This window comes from Balaenoptera acutorostrata, chromosome X (assembly GCF_949987535.1).
Source record: "Balaenoptera acutorostrata chromosome X, mBalAcu1.1, whole genome shotgun sequence".
NCBI lineage: Eukaryota > Metazoa > Chordata > Mammalia > Artiodactyla > Balaenopteridae > Balaenoptera > Balaenoptera acutorostrata.
In genome coordinates this window covers 101,734,758-101,757,582 of record NC_080085.1, presented here as the reverse complement: position 1 = coordinate 101,757,582, position 22,825 = coordinate 101,734,758, and the positions used below count along the sequence as shown (strand labels likewise).

Genomic DNA, 22,825 nt, shown 5'->3' with positions numbered 1-22,825 from the left:
GACTATTCTCTCACACCATGCACAAAAACAAATTCAAAATAAATTAAAGACTTTAATGTAAGACCTGAAACCATAAAACTAGGAGAAAACATAGGCACTACTCCCTTTGACAACAGTCTTAACAATATCTTTCTAGATATGTCTCCTCAAGGAAGAGAAACAAAAGCAAAAATAAACAAATGGGATTACATCAAACTAAAAAGCTTCTACACAGCAAAGGAAACCAATAAAGCTAAAAAACAAGTTATCAAGTAGAAGATATTTGCCAATGATATATCCAATAAGGGGTTAATATCCAAATTATATAAAGAACACATAAAACTCAACAACAAAAAAATAACCAACCTGATTTTAAAATAGGCAGAAGATCTGAATAAACATTTTCCCCAAAAGACATACTGATGGCCAACAAGCATGTGAAAACATGGTCAACATCACTATTAGGGAAGTGCAAATCAAAACCACAATGAGATATCACTTCACACCCGTCAGAATGACTATTATAAAAAGGCAGGAAATAACAAGTGTTGACAAGGATGTAAAGAAAGGGGAACACTTGTACACTGTTTGTGGGAATATAAATTGGTGCAGCCACTATGGAAAACAGTATGGATCTGGAAAAGAGTTTGTCAGTTACTAAATATGCGCCTATCATACAGCCCAGCAACTATACTCCAGGGCATTTATCCCAGAAAAAATGAAAATTTATGTTCACAGAAGAATCTGTACATAAATGTCCATAGCAGCCTTAGTTGTAATAGCAAGAGAGAAAGAAAAAGAGGCAACCCACATGTCCTTCAAGGGGTGAAACTCTGGAATATTCATATAATGGAATACTACTCGGCAATAAAAAGGAGTAAACTATTGGTGAGGCAAAAAAAAAAAAAAAAAACAGTATGGAGAGTCCTCAAAAATTTTAGAATAGAACTACCATATGATCCAACTATCCCACTTCTGGGTATTTATCCAAAGAATATGAAAACACTAATCTGAAAAGATATCTGCACCCCCATGTTCATCATGGCATTATTTACAATAACTTAAGTGTCCATCAACAGATGAATGGATAAAGATGATGTGTTATAAATACACAATGGAATACTGCTCAGCCATAAAAAAGATGAAATATTGCCATTTGTGACAACACAGATGGACCTTGAGGGTATTATGCTAAGTGAAATAAGTCAGATGGAGAAAGACAAATACCATATGATATTACTCATATCTGGAATATGAAAACTAATAAACAAAATAAATGAACAAACCAAACCAAACCAAAACAAACACATAGATACAGGGAACAGAGTGGTGGTTCCCAGAGGGGAAGGGTGAAATGGATAAAGGGGATGAACTGTATGGTGATGGACAGAAAATAAAATTTTGGTGGTGAGCATGTGGTAGGGTATACAGAAGTAGAAATATAATGCTGTACACATGAAACTTATATAATGTTATCAATCAATGTTACCTCATTTTTCTTAAATGAGTATATCAAAAAAATAATAAAATAAATGTGAATGAACTAAACTCCCCAATCAAAATACATAGAATGTCTGAGTGGACTGAAAAGAGACCCAACAATGTGTTGACTATGATAGACTCACTTTAGATTTAAGGACACATGGAAGGGAAAGTGAAGGGGTGGAGAAAGATAGCCCATGTAAATGATAACTGAAAGAGAACAGGGATGGCCATACTTACATAAATAAAATAGACTAAGTCAAAAACAGTAACAAGAGAAAAAGAAGGTCATTATATAATGATAAAAGGATCAATTCAACAGAAACATATAAAAATTATAAATATATATGCACTCAACATGAAATCACCCAAGAATATAAAGCAAACATTGAAGACCTGAAGAGAGAAATAGACATAAATACAATAATAGTAGGAGACTTCAATACCCCACTGTCTATAATGGATAGATCATCCAGACAGAATATAAAAAAGGAAACAGCAGCACTGAACAACACTATAGACCAAATGGAGCTAACAATATATAAAGAACATTTCTGCCAACAGCAGCAGAATACTCAATTTTTGTCAAGTGCACATGAAACATTCTCCAGGATAGATTGCATGCTAGGTCAGAAAACAAGTCCTAACAAATTTAAGAAGATTGAAATCATTCAAATTATCTCTGCTGATAAAAATGGAATGAAAATGGAAATAAATAAAAGAAAGAAAATGGGAAAATTTAAAAATACATGGACATTAAACAACACAATCCTGAACAACCAAAGGAGAAAAGAAGAAATCAAAAAGAAAATTAGAAAATATCTGAAGATAAACAAAAACAAAACATACCGAAACTTATGGGACCCAGCAAAAGCAGTACTAAGAGGGATATTATAGCATTGTCATACGTTTAAAAAGAGGATCTGAAATAACCTAATTAGAGCTAGAGAAAGCAAAGAATCTAAATGCAAAATTAGCAGAAAGAAGGAAATAATAGAGGATAGAGCAGAAATAAATAAAATAGAGATTAGAGAAACAATTTAAAAATTGATGAAACTAAGAGTTAGTTTTTTGAAAGAGTTGGGTTTTGTGTTTGATAAACAAAACTGACAAACCATTAGCTAGACTAAGAATAAAAGAGAGGAGACTCAAAAGAATAAGATCAAAAATGAAAGAGTCATTACAACTGATTAAACAAAAATAAAAAGCATCATATGAAAAATTACGAAAATGATGAAAAATTACACATCAACAAATTGCACGACCTAGAAGAAATGGAGGGATTCTTGGAGACATACACCTCCCAAGACTGAAAAGAACAAAAACAAATAAGGAGATTGAAGAAGTAATCAAAAGTCTCCCAAAAAAGAAAAGGCCAGGATCACATGACTTTTTTATGGGTAAATTTTACCAAACATTTAAAGAAGAATTAATATCAATTCATCTTAAACTCTTGCAAAAAATAGAAGAAAGAACACTTCTGAACTCATTCTATAAGGTCAGCATCACCCTAATACCAAAGCCAGATGAAGACACCAAAGAAAAGAAAACTTGCAGGCCAACATCTCTGATGAATACAGATGCAAAAATTATCCTCAAAATACTAGCAAACCAAATTCAACTGGACACTAAAAAATTTGTACTCCAAGAACAAGTAGGATTTCTCCCTGGAAGGTAAGGATGGTTAAACATATATACAAATTAGAAGAGCCCAAAATGGAGACATAGGAGAACCCAGCCTCCATGTCCCCCTATAAAGATCAATTATTGGACAACTATGCATGAACAAAAACAGCTCTGGGAAACCTCCAGAGTCCATTAGGAAATGTTAACAACAGAGTGGAACAAAAAAACCTGAGAATAATTGCACAAGAAAAGAAGGAAGACAACTTCATTATGACTGCATCATCCCATTCCCCCAAGTGGAATTGTTCACCATCAAGAAGGAACTTCCCAGCTAGAAAGAGTTCCCCTCACCAGGAAAGGAAGAGTGGGGTAAGCGACCAGCTTCTCCAGCCTCTTGGGGCAGGGTGTGAAGGTCCCACTTTGATTTCACCCCACCCAGATCAGCATATCTGAGACTTATAGAGCCAGTGAGGAACAAAGAAGAAAAGCAAGGGCTAATATTAGCAGAAATGTAGCAAGAGCCATTGTGGTACAGAGAGCTGCAATACAGACAAATTCAGAGGATTTCACTGCTGTTGAAGTCAACAGTCAGCACAGGCAGTACAGATGCCCTGCAGATTTCACCAGCTTTCACCCCACAGATTTTTGCATTTGCTGACACCAACCACCTGACTCCCTCCACCACTACCCCTGCCAGAGTTGGAAACTGCACCAGTAGCCATCCCAAGAATCACCAGCTGTCCAAGTATAAGACACCAGCTGCCTGAATTCTTCCACTCCTGTGAGAGCCTGGGACCTGCACCAATAGCCAGCTCAGGCCTCTAGGGCTATGCGAGGGCAAGACACCAACCTAGACCCCCCTGGCTGACTCCCACTGCTGTACCCATGACTGGGCTATCCCCTTCAGCTGTGTGCTTCATGCCACCAGCCTAACCCTATTGTTGACCTCCACTGCAGCACGCACACCTACAGGGAAAATTTGCAGCCGTGGGAAAGCACACCAACAGCCAGGGCCCCCACAGCTGCTTGTGGGCCCAGATCAAGCCCTGCCTCTGTCAAGGGCCAGCACCACCATACCCACCTGTAGCTAACCCCTCCAGCTGTGCACCTGCACACCCACAGCCCAACCCCTATCAAGACCTCCCCTGTAGTGTGCACACCCAGGAGAAAGTGTGCAGCATCAAGAGAGCATGCCGAAATCCAGGGCCTCCATAGCTGCCAGTAAGCCCATGGCCATGGTTGGCCACAATTCTAGACAACTGCCCTTACCCCTATCACTACATGGGTGTCTGCAACTGGACCCTGTCACTGCATAGGCACATGTAGCTGGCTCCCACAGCTGAGTGTGTGCAAAATACTGGATCCAGCCACTACCATTGCCTGCCATGGTCTCTGGCCACCAGAACTGGAGTTACTGCTGAAGACAACTGCCCTTGAAGCCACTGTGGACCCCAGAGTACTCACCAAGGATCACACAGTTGTTGATGCAGTAGAACACAGCATCCTGGGCCAGAGACATCATGTCTTAACAGAGCTGGTGACAAAACACACCACTGCACTTGGTGCCCTACATTACTAGACCAGGGGTCACAGCATGCTCCATCATACCCCACCCAAAGGTGAAAGGCTTCACTTATGGAAGTCAGTCCATAAAGTCTGGAAGAGGTGACTGCTTCTTCAAATGCACAGACACCTACACAAGGCTACAGGGATGACAAAGGATCAGGAAAACATGTCTCCACCAAAAGAATGCAGTTAACCTCCAGTAACTGGCCCCAAAGAAATGGAGATACAGGAATTGCCTGACAAACAATTCAAAATAATTATTCTAAAGATGCTCAGGGAGGTACAAGAGAACACAAATGAGCAATTTAACAATACAGGCAGGGGCTTCCCTGGTGGCGCAGTGGTTGAGAATCCGCCTGCCAGTGCAGGGAACACGGGTTCAATCCCTGGTCCAGGAAGATCCCACATGCCGCGGACCAACTAAGCCCGTGCGCCACAACTACTGAGCCTGTGCTCTAGAGCCCGTGAGCCACAACTACTGAGCCCACATGCTGCAACTACTGAAGCCCACGTGCCTAGAGCCCGTGCTCTGCAGCAGGAGAAGCCACCGCAATGAGAAGCCCAGGCACTGTAATGAAGAGTAGCCCCCACTTGCCGCAATTAGAGAAAGCCCGCGTGCAGCAACGAAGGCCCAACACAGCCAAAATAAATAAATTAAATTAATTAATTAATTTAAAAAAAACCCCAACAATACAGGCATACGTTAGAGATATTGTGGGTTCAGCTCTAGGCCACTGCAATAAACCAAATATTGCAATAAAGTAAGGCACACAAATTTTTTGGTCTCCCAGTGCATATAAATGTTTACACAATACTATAGTCTATTAAATGTGTTACAGCATTATGTCTAAAAAAATGTATCTACCTTAATTTAAAAATACCTTATTGCTAAAAAAAATGCTAACCATCATCTGACAGCTCAAGGTTGCCACAAACCTTCAATTTGTTAAAAATGTCACATCTGCAAAGCACAATAAAGCGCAATAAAACAAGGTATGCCTATATCAGGAAAACAACACAAGAATAAAATGAGACGTTCAACAAAGAGATAGAAAACCTTAAAAAGAAACAGAAATTTAGGAACTGATGAATACAATGACTGATCTAAAGAATTCAATAGAGAGCTTTGACACCAGACTTGAACAAGCAGAAGAGAGAATCAGTGATCTAGAAGACAGGTCAATTGAACTTATTCAATCAGAGAAGCAAAAAGAAAAATGAATGAAAATGAAAGAAATAAACATATGGGACTTATGGGATACCATAAACAGAAATATATGCATCACTGGAATCTGAGAAGAAGAAAGGGAGAAAGGGTAGAGAGCTTTTTTTTTTTTTTAAATATTTATTTATTTGGCTGCATCGGGTCTTAGTTGTGGCACATGGGATCTTCGTTGTGGAATTCGGGATCTTTCATTGCAGCACGTGGTCTCTTTGTTGTGGTGCACAGGCTCTCTAGTTGTAGCGTGTGGGCTCTAGAGCATGTGGGCTTAGTTGCCCTGTGGCATGTGGGATCTTAGTTCCCTGACCAGGGATCGAACCCACGTCCCCTGCATTCGAAGGTGGATTCTTAACCACTGGAACACCAGGGAAGTCCCTAGAGAGCTTATTTAAAGAAATAATAGCTGATGCACCCAGTACAGGAGCACCTAAATATATAAAGCAAATATTACCAGACCTAAAAGGAGAAATAGAAAACAATATAATCATAGTATGGGACTTTAATACCCCACTTTAATCAATGGATAAATCATTCAGACAGAAAACCAATAAGGAAACATTGGTCTTAAACCACACATTAGACCAGATGGACTTAAAAGACATATACAGACAATCCATCCAAAAGCAACATAATACACATTCTTCTCATGCACACATGGAACATTCTCCAAGACAGATCATATGTTGGGCCACAAAAAAAAGTCTTAATTAATTTAAGAAAACTGAAATTATATTAAGCATCTTTTATGACCACAATGGTATAAAACTAGAAATCAGTTATGAGAAGAAAACTGGAAAACTCACAAATATATGGAGATTAAACAACATGCTACTGAACAACCAATGGATCAAAGAAGAAACAAAAGAGAAGTCAAAAAATATCTTGAGACAAATGAAAATGGAAATACAACATACCAAAACTTATTGGATGCAGCAAAAGCAGTTTTAAGAGGGAAGTTCTTAGTGATAAACATCTACCTAAAGAGACAAGAAAGGTCTCAAATGAACAACCTAACTTTATACCTCAAGGACCTAGAAAAAGAAGGAAAGTAAGCCCAAAGTTAGTAGAAGGAAACAAAGATCAGAGCAGAACTAAAAGAGACTAAAAAGGTAATAGAAAAGATCAATGAAACCAAGAGCTGTTTTTTTAAAAGATAAACAAAATTTAAAACATTTACCTATACTCACCAAGAAAAACAGAGAGAGGACTCAAATAAATAAAATCAGAAATGAAAGAGATGTTACAACCAATAACAGAGAAATACAAAAGATCATAAAAGACTACAATTATACACCAACAAATTGGACAAGCTAGAAGAAATGGACAAATTCCTATAAACATACAACCTTCTAAGACTGAATCATGAAGAAATAGAAAATCTGAACAGACTATTTACTAGTAAGGAGATTGAGTCAGGTCAGTAATCAAAAACCTCCCAATGAATATAAGTCCAGGACCAAATGGTTTTACTGGTGAATTCTACCAAACATTTAAAGGAAAATGAATACCAATCTTTCTCAAACTCTTCCCAAAAAACAAGAGGAAGGACCACTTCCAAACTCATTCTATGAGACCAGCATCACCCTGATACCAAAACCAGACAAAGATATCACACGAAAAAAATTTACAGGCCAGTATCACTGATGAACATAGATGCAAAAATTCTCAACAAAATATTAGCAAACCAAATCCAACAATACGTTAAAAGGATCATACACCATGATCAAGTGGGAAGAAGACAATGAGGACACTGAGGTGTTTTGTCCTAGCCAGGCAGCTCCTTTCTGCATTTCAGGTTGACACAGGAAATCTCACAAAACCCACCCACCTTCAACTGGTGGTAGGGGTTGGGGTGGGGCAGGAGGTTAATGCTGGGCCCTAACTTTAATCAACCTCCTCAATCTGGGGACTCTATGCACTCTATGAATTACGATTACAGATGGCAGTATAGTGCATTGGGACCAATGATTCCACTTATCACAGGCATTGTCACAATTTTTATTTCTGACTTATTCAAGCCTGCTTCTCTATGCATGACATCATATTAGAGGTTGTGACCACCTGTAGTTTATTATTTGCCCCACAGTTGCTTTTCCATCCCCTTTCACACCTTCCACTGCTACCCGTTTTATCACGGAAGTCTTTCTTCTTCTGCAAGTCAACCCCTTGTTTATTTACCATGTCTCTCAGTTTGTTCCTACTATTGATGGACAATGTGCATTACCCTCTGTCTATTTCACAAATGCACTGACCACTGTGTGCAGGCCAATGGAAGAATACTTTATCTTCTGGGGTTCCTACCTTTGATCATTTCCTTATGACCTAAGAACTAACTTCAGCAGGCTCTCAAAATGAAGGGAGTTACTGACAAAGACTCTCTCCTTGACCAAACTTAGTCAGGTTCCTCTGAGCCCTCTTTTCAACTATGCCTTGACCTTGGCCCCAGTCCTGTCTTTGGCCTGCCCAGCCCAATTTTAGCAAGAATCCTGCTAAGTCAGTTTAGAGAGAATCCCCCCACGCTTGATATCTGATCAAATTCCTCATCCCCCACATTTGATGTATAAGTCCTTGGCCTGCCATTAGCAAGAATCCTGTTAGGTCTGTTTAGCAAGAATGCCCCTACCTTTGATACCGTCTCTTAGTAATTTTCTATCCACTGATCCTCTCACCCTTCTCCTTGGCTATTCCCATGTGTCCTTCTTATAGTCAGAGATGAGCCCACTCTCTCTCTCCCCTATTGCAATACTCTAATTGCAATAATTTTGAATAGTCTTCCTCACCATTTTAACAAGTGTCAGAATACATTTTCTTTAACACTATGCTCTGTTGGTACAGAATCTGCTCTTGAGTATGGGCCTTCTACTGTCTACTTGGGACTTTATTGATCATAAATTTTTTCTCTATATTTTTGGTTTCATATCCAGATGTTTACTTGTGGTCCAGTCCAAATTTATTGATTTCTACTTTAGAAGGCCTCTGTGGCTTTTTGACTCATCTCATCCTTAAGAATTTGACTGAGATTTGTTAGTGTGATGGCCCACAGGCAAATGATGTCCTATCTCATTTAGCATCTAGGCTGGGCCTATCATTGGCAGTTGAGCTGACACTATATGTTCTAAAGGAAACACAATTTGTCTGCCTACCAAAAACAACTCAATGCATACTTAAAGTAGAATATTCCATTAGAAGTACTTCTCTGCATTTCCTTAAAAGCACTGACTACCTGGTAGCCAAGCAGTCTTGCTACCCGGTAGCAACTAAGGCTTCAGTCTTGGGCCTCCACGATATCCTCTGGAATGCCGCAGAGCAGTTTCTTTTTGCAACATTCCAAACGAAGCGAAAATGCATGGAAGAATGTCTATGCCTCTCATTTGCCCAATCATTCTCCCAGAGAAAAGATTAACACTATTAAGAGTGTTTGCCTATCAAGAAAATCATAGGTACCTAAGCTCTTTGTTTCTTATGGAAATGTATTGTTTCTTATCAAAATGTACTATGTGAACAAAAAAAATCCCCTGATCCCTAAACAATTAAAACTATTGGGGAGAAATACACAAAACAAGTGGACACATAATATTAGATGAGTTTGAGAAAAACAAAGCAGATTGAGTGGTTAGAGTGACAACTAGGGTGCTACTGATTATAGGTGATCAGGGAAGGCTTCTTTGAGATGACATTTGAACAGATACTTGATTAGAAAGAGCAAATTAATTTGCTTCATGTGCGTGTTGGCATCTGTTAATTGTATTTTTTTCATTCAAGGTTTTTCTGGTTCTTCATGTGATAAGTGATTTATGATTGTATCCTGGACATGCAGGTGTTATGTTCTGAGTGTCCAGATCATATTTACGTCTTATATTCTAGCAAGCAGTTTAGATTTAGCCCTCCGGTTATAGCCCACTTTTGTGGGCTAAGTTTCAAATGACAGTTTGGTTTTCACAGGCCTTGAAAAGCTATTCTACTCTGCTTCATTTGTTTGCTACCCAGAGGCCAATCTGAAAACCTGGGCAGGATTTCAATTTCTTATACAGGTCATGTGGGGGTTCTACCAGGATGCTATATATATATATGTTGAAAAATTCCTTTCTCCGGCTCCTTCCTTGACTCTCCAGCACGATATAAGCTTAAGGTATACAGCATAAAGATTTGGCTTACATACATCATGAAAGGATTACCATAGTAAGTTTAGTGAATATCCATCATCTCATATAAATACAAGATTAAAGAAATAGAAAAAATATTTTTTCCTTGTGATGGGAACTCAGGATTTACTCTCTTAACAACTTCCATATATAACACACAGCAGTGTTAATTATATTTATCATGCTGTACATTACATCTCCAGTACTTGTTTATCTTATAACTGGGAGTTTGTACCTTTTGACTACCTTCATCCAATTCCCCCTCCCTCCACATCCTGACTCTGGTAACCACAAATATGATCTCTTTTTCTATGAGTTTGTTTGTTTTTAAAGTGTAGTTGACCTATAACACTATGTTAGTTTCTGTTATACAACACAGTGATTCGAAATTTCAAAATGATCACCAAGATAAGTCTAGTTACAATGTCACCATACAAAGATATTACATAGTTATTGATTATATTCCCCACACTGTTACATTTCATACCCATGACATTTATTTTGTAACCGGAAGCTTGTACCTCTTAATCTCCCTCACCACTTTCTTTCCTCCCAGACACTTCGTTCCCTCTGGCAACCACCAGTTTGTTCTCTACATCTATAACTGTTTCTGTTTTTTCATGTTTGTTCATTTATTTTGTTTTTTAGATTCCACATATAAGTGAAATCATACAGTATTTTTCTTTCTCTTTCTGACTTACTGCACTTAGTATGGTAATCTCTAGGTCCATCCATGTAGCTGCAAATGGCATTATTTCATTCTTTATTATGGCTGAGTAATATTCCATTTTATATATATACTACATCTTCTTTATCCATTCATCCACTGATGGGCACTTAGGTTGCTTCCAGATCTTGGTTATTGTAATGGTGCAATGAACATAGGGATGCGTATATCTTTTCAAATTACTGTTTTTGTTCTCTTCAGATAAATATCCAGGAGTGGAATTGCTGAATCATATGGTAGTACTATTTTTAAATTTTTGAAGAATCTTCACAGTTTTCCATAGTAGCTGCACCAATTTACATTCTCACCAACAGTACACGAGGGTTCCCTTTTCTCAATATCCTCGCCAACACTTGTTATTTGTTGTCTTTTTGATAATAGCCATTCTGACAGGTGTTAAGTGATATCTCACTGTGGTTTTGATTTGCATTTCCCGATGGTTAGTGATATTGAACAGAATTTCAGGTTCCTATTGTCCATCTGTATGTCTTCTTAGGAAAAATGTCTATTCAGCTCCTCTGTCCATCTTTTATTCTGGTTGTTTGGGGTTTTTTGATATTGAGCTGTATGAATTATTTGTATATTTTGGATATTAACCCTTTATCATCAGATACATTGTTTGAAAATATCTTCTCCAATTCAATAGATGGGTGTTTTGTTTTGTTAGTTTTCTTTGCTGTGCAAAAGATTTTTAGTTGAGGTAGTCACATTTGTTTATTTTTGCTTTTGTTTCCCTTTCCTGAGGAGACATATCCAGAAAAATATTACTAAGACCGATGTCGAAGAGTTTACTGCCTATGTTTTCTTCCAGAAGTTTTGTGGCTTCAGGTCTTGCATTCAAGCCTTTAATCCATTTTTAATTTATATTTGTGCATGGTGTGAGAGTAATCCAGTTTGATTATTTTGCACATAGCTGCCCAGTTTTCCCAACACCATTTACTGAAGAGGCTGTCTTTTCCTCATTGTATGTTCTTGCCTCCTTTGTCACAGATTAATTTCCCATGTAAGTGTGGATTAATTTCTCAGCTCTCTATTCTGCTCCATTAATCTACGTTTCTGTTTCTGGGCCAGTACCATATTGTTTTGATTACTGTAGTTTGTAGTACAGTTTGAAATCAGGGAGTGTGATACCTCCAGCTTTGTTCTTTCTCAAGATTCTTTTGGCTATTTGGGGTCTTTTATGTTTCCATACAAATTTTAGAATTATTTGTTTCAGTTCTGTGAAAAATGCCATTGGTCTTTTAATAGGGATGGCATTGAATCTGTAGATTGCCTTGGGTAGTATGGTCATTTTAACAGTATTAATTCTTCCAATCCATGAAAAAGGTATATCTTTCCATCCTCAATTTCTTTTATCAGTGTCTTATGGGTTTTCAAGTACAGATCTTTTACTTCCTTAGATTTATTCAAAGGTATTTTATTCTTTTTCATGTGATTTTAAACAGGATTGGTTTCTTAATTTCACTTCCTGCTAGTTCATTGTTAGTGTATAGAAATGCAACAAATTTCTGTATATTAATTTTTTATCCTGCAACATTTCTGTATTCATTGATATGTTCTAGTAGTACATGATATGTATAGTATCATGCATCTTGTCCTTTCCAATTTGGAATACTTTTACTTCTTTTTCTTGTCTAATAGCTGTGGCTAGGACTTCCAATACTATGTTGAATAGGAGTGACAAGAGTGGGTATCCTTGCCTTGTTCTTGATCTTAGAGGAAATGCTTTCAGCTTTTCACCACTGAGTATGTTAGCTGTGGGCTTGTCATATGTGGCCTTTATTATGTTTATGTATGCTCCCTCTATACCCACTATGTTGAGAGTTTTTCTCATAAATGGATGTTGAATTTTGTCAAAAGCTTTTTCTGCATCTACTGAGATGATCATATGATTTTTGTTCTTCAATTTGTTAATATGGTTTATCACATTGATTGATGTGCAGATATTGAACTATCCTTTCATCCCTAGGTGAAATCCCACTTGATTATGGTATGTGACCCTTTTAATGTATTGTTGAATTTAGTTTGCTAATATTTTGTTGAGAATTTTTGCATCTGTGTTCATCAGTAAAATTGGCCTGGAATTTTCTTTTTTTGTGATATCTTTGTCTGGTTTTGGTATCAGGGTGATGTTGGCCTCATAGAATGAGTTCAGAAGCATTCTTTCCTCTGCAATTTTTTGGCATAGTTTGAGGAGGGTAGATGTTAACTCTTTTCTAAATGTTTGGCAGAATTCCCCTTTGAAACTGTCTGGTCCTGGAATTTTGTTTGTTGGGAGTTGTTTTATTTCTGATTCAATTTCACTACTCAAAATTGGTCTGCCCAAATTTTCTATTTCTTCCTGATTCAGTCATGGGATATTGTACATTTCTAGGAACTTGTCCATTTCTTCTAGGTTGTCCATTTTATTGGTGAATAACTGTTCACCGTACGTCTGTGGTATCAGTTGTCTGTGATTTTATTGGTTTGGGCCCTCTCTCTTTTTTCTTGATGAGTCTGGCTAAAGGTTTATCCATTTTTTTTTTGTCTTTTCATAGAACCAGCTCTTACTTTCATTGATCTTTTGTATTATTTTCTTAGTCTTTATTTTATTTATTTCTGCTCTGATCTTTATGATTTCTTTCCTTCTACCAATTTTGGGTTTGCTTGCTCTTCTTTTTCTAGTTCCTTTAAGTGTAAGGTTAGGTTGTTTATTTGAGATTTTTCTTCTTTCCTGAGGTAGGCTTGTATCACTATAAACTTTCTTCTTAGCACAGCTTTTGCTGCATCCCATAGATTTTGGATCATGTCTTTTCAATTTCATTTGTCTCGAGGTATTTTTCACTTTATTCTTCAATTTCTTCAGTGATCCATTAGTTGTTTTAGTAGTGTTGGGTTGACCAAAAAGTTTGTTCAGGTTTAAAATGTTATGGAAAAACCCAAACAAACTTTTTGTCCAACGCAATATATTGTTTAGCCTCCATGTGTTTGTGTTTTTGCAGTTTTTTCCTTTTAGTTGATTTATAGTCTTATAGCATGTGGTCAGGAGAAATGCTGCATATGATTTCAATTTTCTAAATTTGCCGAGACTTATTTTTTGGCCTAGCATGTGATATATCCTGGGGAATGTTCCATATGCACTTGAAAGGAATGTATATTCTGCTGTTTTTGGATGGAATGTTCTATATATATTTATTAAGTTCATTAACTCTAATATGCCATTTAAGGCCAGTGTGTCCTTATTGATTTTCTGTCTGGATGATCTATCCATTGCTGTAAGTGGGATGATAAAGTCCTCTACCATTAGCAACTTTGTGTTACTGTCAGTTTCTCCCTTTATGTCTGTTAATATTTGCTTTATGTACTTAGGTGCTTCTATGTCGGGTGCTTACATATTTACAATTGTTATATCTTCTACTTATATTGATCCCTTGAATATTACATAATATTCTTAGTTTTAAAGTGTATTTCAGGGACTTCCCTGGTGGTGCAGTGGTTAAGAATCCACCTGCCAATGCAGGGGACACAGCTTCAATTCCTGCACATGCTGCGGAGCAACTAAGCCCATGCTCCACAACTACTGAGCCTGCGCTCTAGAGCCTGTGAGCCACAACTACTGAGCCCACGTGCCACAACTACTGAAGCCTGCACACCTAGAGCCTGTGCTCTGCAACAAGAGAAGCCACTGCAATGAGAAACCCGCACACCACAACGAACAGTAGCCTCTGCTTGCCGCACCTAGAGAAAGCCCACGTGCAGCAACGAAGACCCAATGCAGCCAAAAATAAATAAATAAGTAAATTTATACAAAAAAAACTTATAATGAAAAAACAAAGTGTATTTCATCTGATATAATTATTGCTACCCCAGCTTTGTTTTCATTTCCATATGCATGGAATAACTTTTTCCATCCTCTCTCTTTCAGTGTGTCTTTAGATCTGAAGTTAGTCTCTTGTAGGCAGCGTATACATGGGCCTTTTTTTTTGGTATCCGTTCAGCCACTCTATGTCTTTTTGTTGGAGCATTTAGTCCAGTTACTTTTAAAGTAATTATTGATAGGTATGTATTTATTGCAACTTGTTCATTGTCTTATGGTTGTTATTGTATTTCTTTTCTGTTCCTTTCTTATTCTGTTGCTCTCTTCCCTTGTGATTCATGACTATCAAATGTGTTGTGTTTGGATTCTGTTCTCTTTTTTGTCTATCCATTATAGATTTTGGTATGTGGTTACCGTGTGTGTGTGATTATTTTAAGTTGTTGATCTCTTAATTTCAAATGCATTTTAACTACAACCCTGTATTTGTATTCCCCTCCCCTACAATTACTGTTTTTGACATCATATTTAACATATTTTACATGGAAGTTTTCAGCTATTATGGCTTCAAATATGTTCTCTGCACCTTTCCCTCTTCTCCTTCTGAGACTCCCTATAATGTGAATGCTATACACTTGATGTTGTCCCTGAGGTCTCTTAAGCTGTCCTAATTTCTTTTCATCCTTTTTTCTTTTTTCTGTTCAGCTTCAGTGATTTCCACTACTCTGTCTTCCATCTCCTTGATCCATTCCTCTGTATCATCTAATCTACTGCTGATTCCTTCTAATGTATTTTAAAATTTCAGTAATTGTATTATTCTCTGCTTGGTTCTTCTTTATATTTTCTCTTTGTTAAAAACTTCTAACTTCTCACAATTTTCATCCAATCTTCTCCTGAGTTCTTTGAGCATCTTTATGTTCATTATCTTGAGCTCTTTACTGCATAGATTGCTTATCTCTACTTCACTAAGTTCTTCCTCTGGGGTTTTATTTTGTTCCTTCGTTTAGAACATATTCCTCTGTTGCCTCATTTTGCCTAATTTGCTGTTTTTATTTCTATTTATTTGGTAGGTTGGTTATATTTCCCAACCTTGGAGAAGTGGCAATTTGTAGGAGATGTTCTATGCATCCCAGCAGTGCACCCCTCTGGTCACCAGAGCTATATGCTCTAGGGGTGTCCCTTACATGGGCTCTGTGGGTCCTTCTGTTGTGGCGAGCTGACTACTCTGTGAGATATGGTAGACTTGGCTGGCCCTAAGTATGGTTGGTTGCCAGGCACTACCTTGTGCAGAGGCTGCCAGCCACTGGTGGACAGGACCAAGTAATGAGACAGCTGGCTGCAGAGCCCCAGGGGTACCAGGGCAAGTGCTGGTCCATTGGTGACCAGAGACAGGTTCCAGGTTGGGTGGCTGCAGGGCCAGTGGTTCCGAATCTAGTGTTGGCCTGCTGGTGGGTAGATCCAGGTCCCAGGGTCTCTGGCTGCAGGGCCCCGGGGTCCTCAACATTGGTGTCAGGCCGCTGGTGGGCAGAGCTGGGGAATCAGGTGGTCCTGAGGCTCATGCATGCCCAACTGATGGGTGAGGCTGATCCCAGGGCTAGTGCCAGGCAGCAGTATACTCCTCTCTGGTGGGCAGAGCTGGGTCCTGGGGTCTCTGGCTTCAGGGGTGGATGTGGGCTCAAGGGGTATTAAGGTGACTGGCCTGCTGGTGCGTGAGGCTGTGTCCATACCCAGCTACTTGCTTGGCCTGAGCTGTCCCAGGACTGGTGTCTACAGGAGGGTGGGTGGGGCTGGGTGCCAACACTAATAAGCTAGAGGGAGGATTCCAAAATGATGCTTGCCAGCACCAGTGTCCACGTGGTAGAACAAGCTCCCAGAAATGGCTGCTGCCAGGTTCTATGTGCCCAGGGTGAGCTCCAGTTGCCTCCTGTCTCTCTGGGAGGCTTTTCAAGATCAGCAGGTGGGTCTGACCTAGGCTCCTTTCAAATTACTGCTTCTGGATACAAAATTAATTCACAGGGCTTCCCTGGTAGCGCAGTGGTTGAGAATCTGCCTGCTAATGCAGGGGACACGGGTTCGAGCCCTGGTCTGGGAAGATCCCACATGCCGTGGAGCAACTAGGCCCGTGAGCCACAACTACTGAGCCTGCGCGTCTGGAGCCTGTGCTCCGCAACAAGAAAGGCCGCGACAGTGAGAGGCTTGCGCACCGCGATGAAGAGTGGCCCCCGCTCACCACAACTAGAGAAAGCCCTCGCACAGAAACGAAGACCCAACACAGGCAAAAATAAATAAATAAATAAATAAATAAAAATAATTAAAAAAAAAATTAATTCACAGAAATCTCTTGCATTCCTATACACTAATGATGAAAAATCTGAAAGAGAAATTAAGGAAACACTCCCATTTACCACTGCAACAAAAAGAATAAAATACCTAGGAATAAACCTACCTAAGGAGAGAAAAGACCTGTATGCAGAAAACTATGACACTGATGAAAGTAATTAAAGATGATACAAACAGATGGAGAGATATACCATGTTCTTGGATTAGAAGAATCAACATTGTGAAAATGACTATACTACCCAAAGCAATCTACAGATTCAATGCAATCCCTATCAAACTACCAATGGCATTTTTCACAGAACTAGAACAAAAAATTTCGTAATTTGTATGGAAACACAAGAGACCCCAAATAGCCAAAGCAATTTTTTCTTTCTTGAGAAAGAAAAATGGAGCTGGAGGAATCAGGCTCCCTGACTTCAGACTATACTACAAAGCTACAGTAATCAAGACAGTATGGTACTTGCACAAAAACAGAAATATAGATAAATGGAACAGGATAGAAAGCCCAGAGATAAACCCACGCACATATAGTCACCTTATCTTTGATAAAGGAGGCAAGAATATACAATGGAGAAAAGACCCACCTCCTAGAGAAATGGAAATAAAAACAAAAATAAACAAATGGGACCTAATGAAACTTAAAAGCTTTTGCACAGCAAAGGAAACCATAAATAAGACCAAAAGACAACCCTCAGAATGGGAGAAAATATTTGCAAACGAAGCAATTGACAAAGGATTAATCTCCAAAATTTACAAGCAGCTCATGCAGCTCAATAACAAAAAAACAAACAACCCAATCCAAAAATGGGCAGAAGACCTAAATAGACATTTCTCCAAAGAAGATATACAGATTGCCAACAAACACATGAAAGGATGCTCAACATCACTAATCATTAGAGAAATGCAAATCAAAACTACAATGAGGTATCACCTCACACCAGTCAGAATGGCCATCATCAAAAAATCTACATACAATAAATGCTGGAGAGGGTGTGGAGAAAAGGGAACCCTCTTGCACTGTTGGTGGGAATGTAAATTGATACAGCCACTATGGAGAACAGTATGGAGGTTCCTTAAAAAACTAAAAATAGAACTACCATAAGACCCAGCAATCTCACTACTGGGCATATACCCAGAGAAAACCATAACTCAAAAAGAGTCATGTAGCAAAATGTTCATTGCAGCTCTATTTACAATAGCCAGAACATGAAAGCAACCTAAGTGTCCATCGACAGATGAATGGATAAAGAAGATGTGGCACATATATACAATGGAATATTACTCAGCCATAAAAAGAAACAAATTGAGTTATTTGTAGTGAGGTGGATGGACCTAGAGTCTGTCATACAGAGTGAAGTAAGTCAGAAAGGGAAAAACAAATACCGTATGCTAACACATATATATGGAATCTAAAAAAAAAAAAAAATGGTTCTGAAGAACCTAGGGGCAGGACAGGAATAAAGACTCAGATGTAGAGAATGGACTTGAGGACATGGGAGGGGGGGAAGGGTAAGCTGGGATGAAGTGAGAGAGTGGCATGGACATATATACACTACCAAATGTAAAATAGATAGCTAGTGGGAAGCAGTTGCATAGCACAGGGAGATTAGCTTGGTGCTTTGTGACCACCTAGAGGGATGGGATAGGGAGGGTGGGAGGGAGATGCAAGAGGGAGGGGATATGGGGATATATGTGTATGCATAGCTGATTCACTTTGTTATAAAGCAGAAAGTAACACACCATTGTAAAGCAATTATACTCCAATAAAGTTTTAAAAAAAAAATTACTGCTTCTGCCCTGGGTCCTGGAGCATGTGAGGTTCTGTGTGCACCCTTTAAGAGTGGAGTCTCTATTTCCCACAGCCCTCTGGCTCTCCTGAAAGTAAGCCCCACTGGGCTTCAAAGCCAAATGTTCTGGGGGCTTGTCTTCCTGGTACAGGACCCCTGGGCTGGAGATCCCAATGTTGGGCTCGGGCCTCTTGCTCCTTGGGTAGAACCTCTGCAATTGTAATTATCCTCCCATTTGTGGGTCACCCACTCAGGGGTACAGGTCATGACTATATCACATCTCTGCTCCTCCTACCCATCTCAATGTGGTTCCTTCTTTATATCTTTAGTTGTAAAAGATATTTTCTACTAGTATTCTGGTCTTTCTCATCAATAGTTGCTCTGTATATAGTTGTAATTTTGATGTGCCCATGGGAGGAGGTGTGCTAAGGGTCTTCCTACTCCACCATCTTCGTCACTTCCTGCAGTAAGCTTTTTAAAAAATACATTGTTTGATGATGATTAAGCAAAACAATACTCATGAAAAAGGCACTTTACTATACCATATACAAAATAATTAGGTTATTGTCACCACAGAATGTTGTGACCTATTCTACACTATAAAAATTTAAATCTCAATAGTAAACATCATTATCTTAAGAACAAAAATAACTAAGATGACAAGGGTCAATAATTTTTAAAAAGCACTTACATTATAGTACTTAAATATGATAATGGAATCAAAATTGCTTTTCATTTAAGGTTGTGTTTTCTATATTACTGTAGTGGGATGAATGGTGACCCCCCAAAAGATAAGTCCACATCCTAATCCCCAGAATCTGTGATTACCTTATATGGCAAAAGATGTGATTAAGTTAAGGATCTTGAGAAGAGGCACTTATTCTGGATTATCTGGGTGAGCCCTAAATGCAATCCCCTTATTAAAGAGAGGTAGAGGGAGTTTACAGACACAAAGAGGATAAGGCAATGTGAAAATAGAATAGAGAGAGATGGTGCCACAACCCAAGGAATGCCAACAGCCATCAGAAGCTGGAAGAAGCAAGAAAGAGATTGTCCCTAGAGCCTCCAGAGGGAATGTGGATCATGCAACACTTGACTTTGGACTTCTGCACTCCAGAACTGTGAGAGATAAGTTTTTGTTGTTTTAAGATACCCAGTTCGTAGTAATTTGTTATGGCAGCCTCAGGAAACTAGTACAATTATCCTTGTACAATTTTATTGTTTCTTCTTTGCCTTCTACATGAATTTCATATTCCCTATGTAGTTTCCAATTATTGAGATACTATACTGAAAAAGGAACATAAGATGGTGAGTTCAGAAAAGAAAGCAAATGAGTCAGCAGTTTTATTCTTTCCTATAGACAGGTATGCAGTTATTTGCACATTAATCACCAATGGCTAGAGGATGCCATAAACCCTAGTCAATGTTGTGCCTTTGACCATTTGATTCTCTTCATGGAGAATCATGTCATAGGGTTCAAGAATCAATCCATAGAGTTCAGGTTTATGCATTTATTTATACTTCATTCCTTAAGTTGAAGCAAGAGGTCCCCAAACAAAGGTAGTGATGGAGGAAGAGGTCCTTGAACAATGATGATGATGGTGATGGTTTACCAAAGGAATTGGAGGAGGAGGAGCAAATCCTGTGGATAGAAGTAGCACTAGTAGAGCTGGTGGTGGGGATGGCCCTCCATCTGTTTGTGGATGTGGCAAAAGATGTCCTGAAATTTATAGGTAACCTGAGGGCCCATACTCCTCTAATATAAATAATCCAATGTTCAAATGCTTGCAATAAAACATGAAGAGATTATACACTACTTATTAATTTATCAATATTCAAGGACTTAACAGTACATGCAAAAGAGTTGTACAGATGTTGGATTAACATGTTAAACTCTACACAATGACTACTTCTGCTAGTACTCTAATGCTAGGAGAGTTGGCATCCTCATCAAAACTTTGTGAAATACTATTCCAAAATTGAAAAATTAGATTTCATAATAAACATATGCAAAGAAATACTCTATCTGGCCTGGACCTGTTAGACTAGTTGGTTCAAATATGGATAATTAATAGAAGGTCATGGTTTGATCCCTTTGAGGGCTAATTAGCTTTACACAAAGTGTCTGTCTCACAGTGCCAATAATCTAGCTGTCTTCTAATAACATAAGTAATATCCCTTGCATAGCAATATATGTTATCAAAGTTTTTACATCTATTACCCTTTTTTCTTTTTGGCTATGCTGCACAGCTTGGGGGATCTTAGTTCCCCGACCAGGGATCAAACCCGAGCCCACGGCAGTGAAAGCACTGAGTCTTAACCACTGGACCACCAGGGAATTCCCTATTATCCCTTTTAATCCTCACTATAACCCAGTAATATAGGTAAGGCAAGTAGTTTCATCTTACTGTTTATAGATGACAAAACTGAGACTCCAAAAGTTTGTGACTGGTCAAACATCACAAATTTAGTGTAAAACATGATTAGGATTTGAATGCAGTTCTTCACATACCTAATTCAGTTCCCTTTCTACTATAACAGACTACCTGCTCATGAATGTATGTCATTTGTCATGAGCTAAGGAAAGAACCTAGGTGAATGTCCTAATTTGGGAAGTGAAAAAAAGGGAGAGTAACTGACTTCTTAGAGACGTGAAAAGTGAAGTAGGAATATGGAGGAAAAAAATGAAAGCTTTACTGAAAAATTAACAAATATTACAGATACAGTAAAGCAGAGTTAGGCCAGGAAAAGGCCAGCAGATTGGGTCATTTGGAGTTCACTGTTGAGTTTTTACATAACCTTTCAGTTGAATGGTAGAAACAGACCAATTCAAGCAACAAACACCTCTTGAGGATCCACTATGTTAAGATGCAATCATCACATTCTGAATATTCTCTTCAAACATAAGCCGTCTTGAGGAGAGTACTTAATCAGTTGTAAAGTGTAGACTACTTAATAAAGACTTTAAGTATACATGAAAGCTTTCCTCAAAGAGAATGTAGGTGGGAATGTAAAGTTGATAGGTTTTGAAATGATGGTAGTCAAGATTATGGAAGTCTACAAAGCTTTTGGGATCATTAAAGTAATTGAAGATTTTCTTCATGAAAGGAAATGTAGTTCTGATGGTTAATTTTATGTGTCTACATGACTGAGCAACAGGGTGCCCAGGTGTTTGGTCAAACATTATCCTGGGTGTTTCTGTGAGGGTGTTATTGGATGAATGAGATTAACATTTGAAGTGGTAGACTGAGTAAAGCAGCTTGCCCTCCCTAATGTGGGTGGGCCTAATCCAATCAGTTGAAGGCCTGATTACAACAAAAATACTGATCCTCCAACTAATAAGAGAGAATTCTTCCTGTCTAACTGCCTTTGAACCAGAACATCATCTTTTTCCGTGCATTAGGACTCGAACTGAAACGTTGGCTCTTCCTAGGTCTCAAGAGTGCTGGCCTTCCAACTATAAACCATTGGCTTTCATGGTTCTCAGGACTTTGGGTTCAGACTAGAACTACACCGAAGGCTCTCCTGTGTCCCCAGCTTGCCAACTCACCCTGCAGATCTTGGGACTTGCCTGCCACCATAATCATGTGAGCCAATTCATCTATATATATCTATGTATCTATATCTATATCTATATCTATATCTATATCTATCTATCTATCTATCTATCTATCCCCTATTGGTTCTGTTTCTCTGGAGAACTGAAAGTAATACAAAAGTGGATGCAAGTTTTCAAATTAAAATGAAAATTTTCTCTCAAAAACAGCTTTGCTTGTATAATAGATTCTGTCACAAAATATTTAGGCAAATTTTAAAAAACTAATGCTTGAGTCTTTCCACACATGGAAATGATCTGTCTTAGGAAATCAGATTTGTAAAGTTATTTAAACTAAAATGTTGATACACAAGAAAATCTGTTACTGGTCATGTTTTCCTTCCATTTAAAAGGTAATTTTCTATCATATCTTGACATGATAGAATATATATCTAGTTTCATTACCTGGGTTCAGCTTGCTGGAATTCTGTTCCAAGCTCTTTGATCTTTTCTTTCTTTTTTGGCATCTTATTTTGAGCTTAGGTTCAGGCTCTGAATTCTTCATTTATCTGCAATGATCATCACCATAAACACACACTTGATAACATATAATTTCCTGAAAGCAT

At 38.4% G+C, this 22,825-nt stretch overlaps 1 long non-coding RNA gene across 1 annotated transcript in view; it reads right to left on the bottom strand.

The window, feature by feature from the left end:
- Window positions 1-22,825, bottom strand: part of LOC130706382 (uncharacterized) — a 44,671-nt gene that overhangs the window by 6,458 nt on the left and 15,388 nt on the right. Inside the window, exon 3 of the long non-coding RNA XR_009006652.1 lies at window positions 22,665-22,768. This is a non-coding gene — a long non-coding RNA (uncharacterized LOC130706382). The remainder of the gene's footprint in view (window positions 1-22,664; window positions 22,769-22,825) is intronic.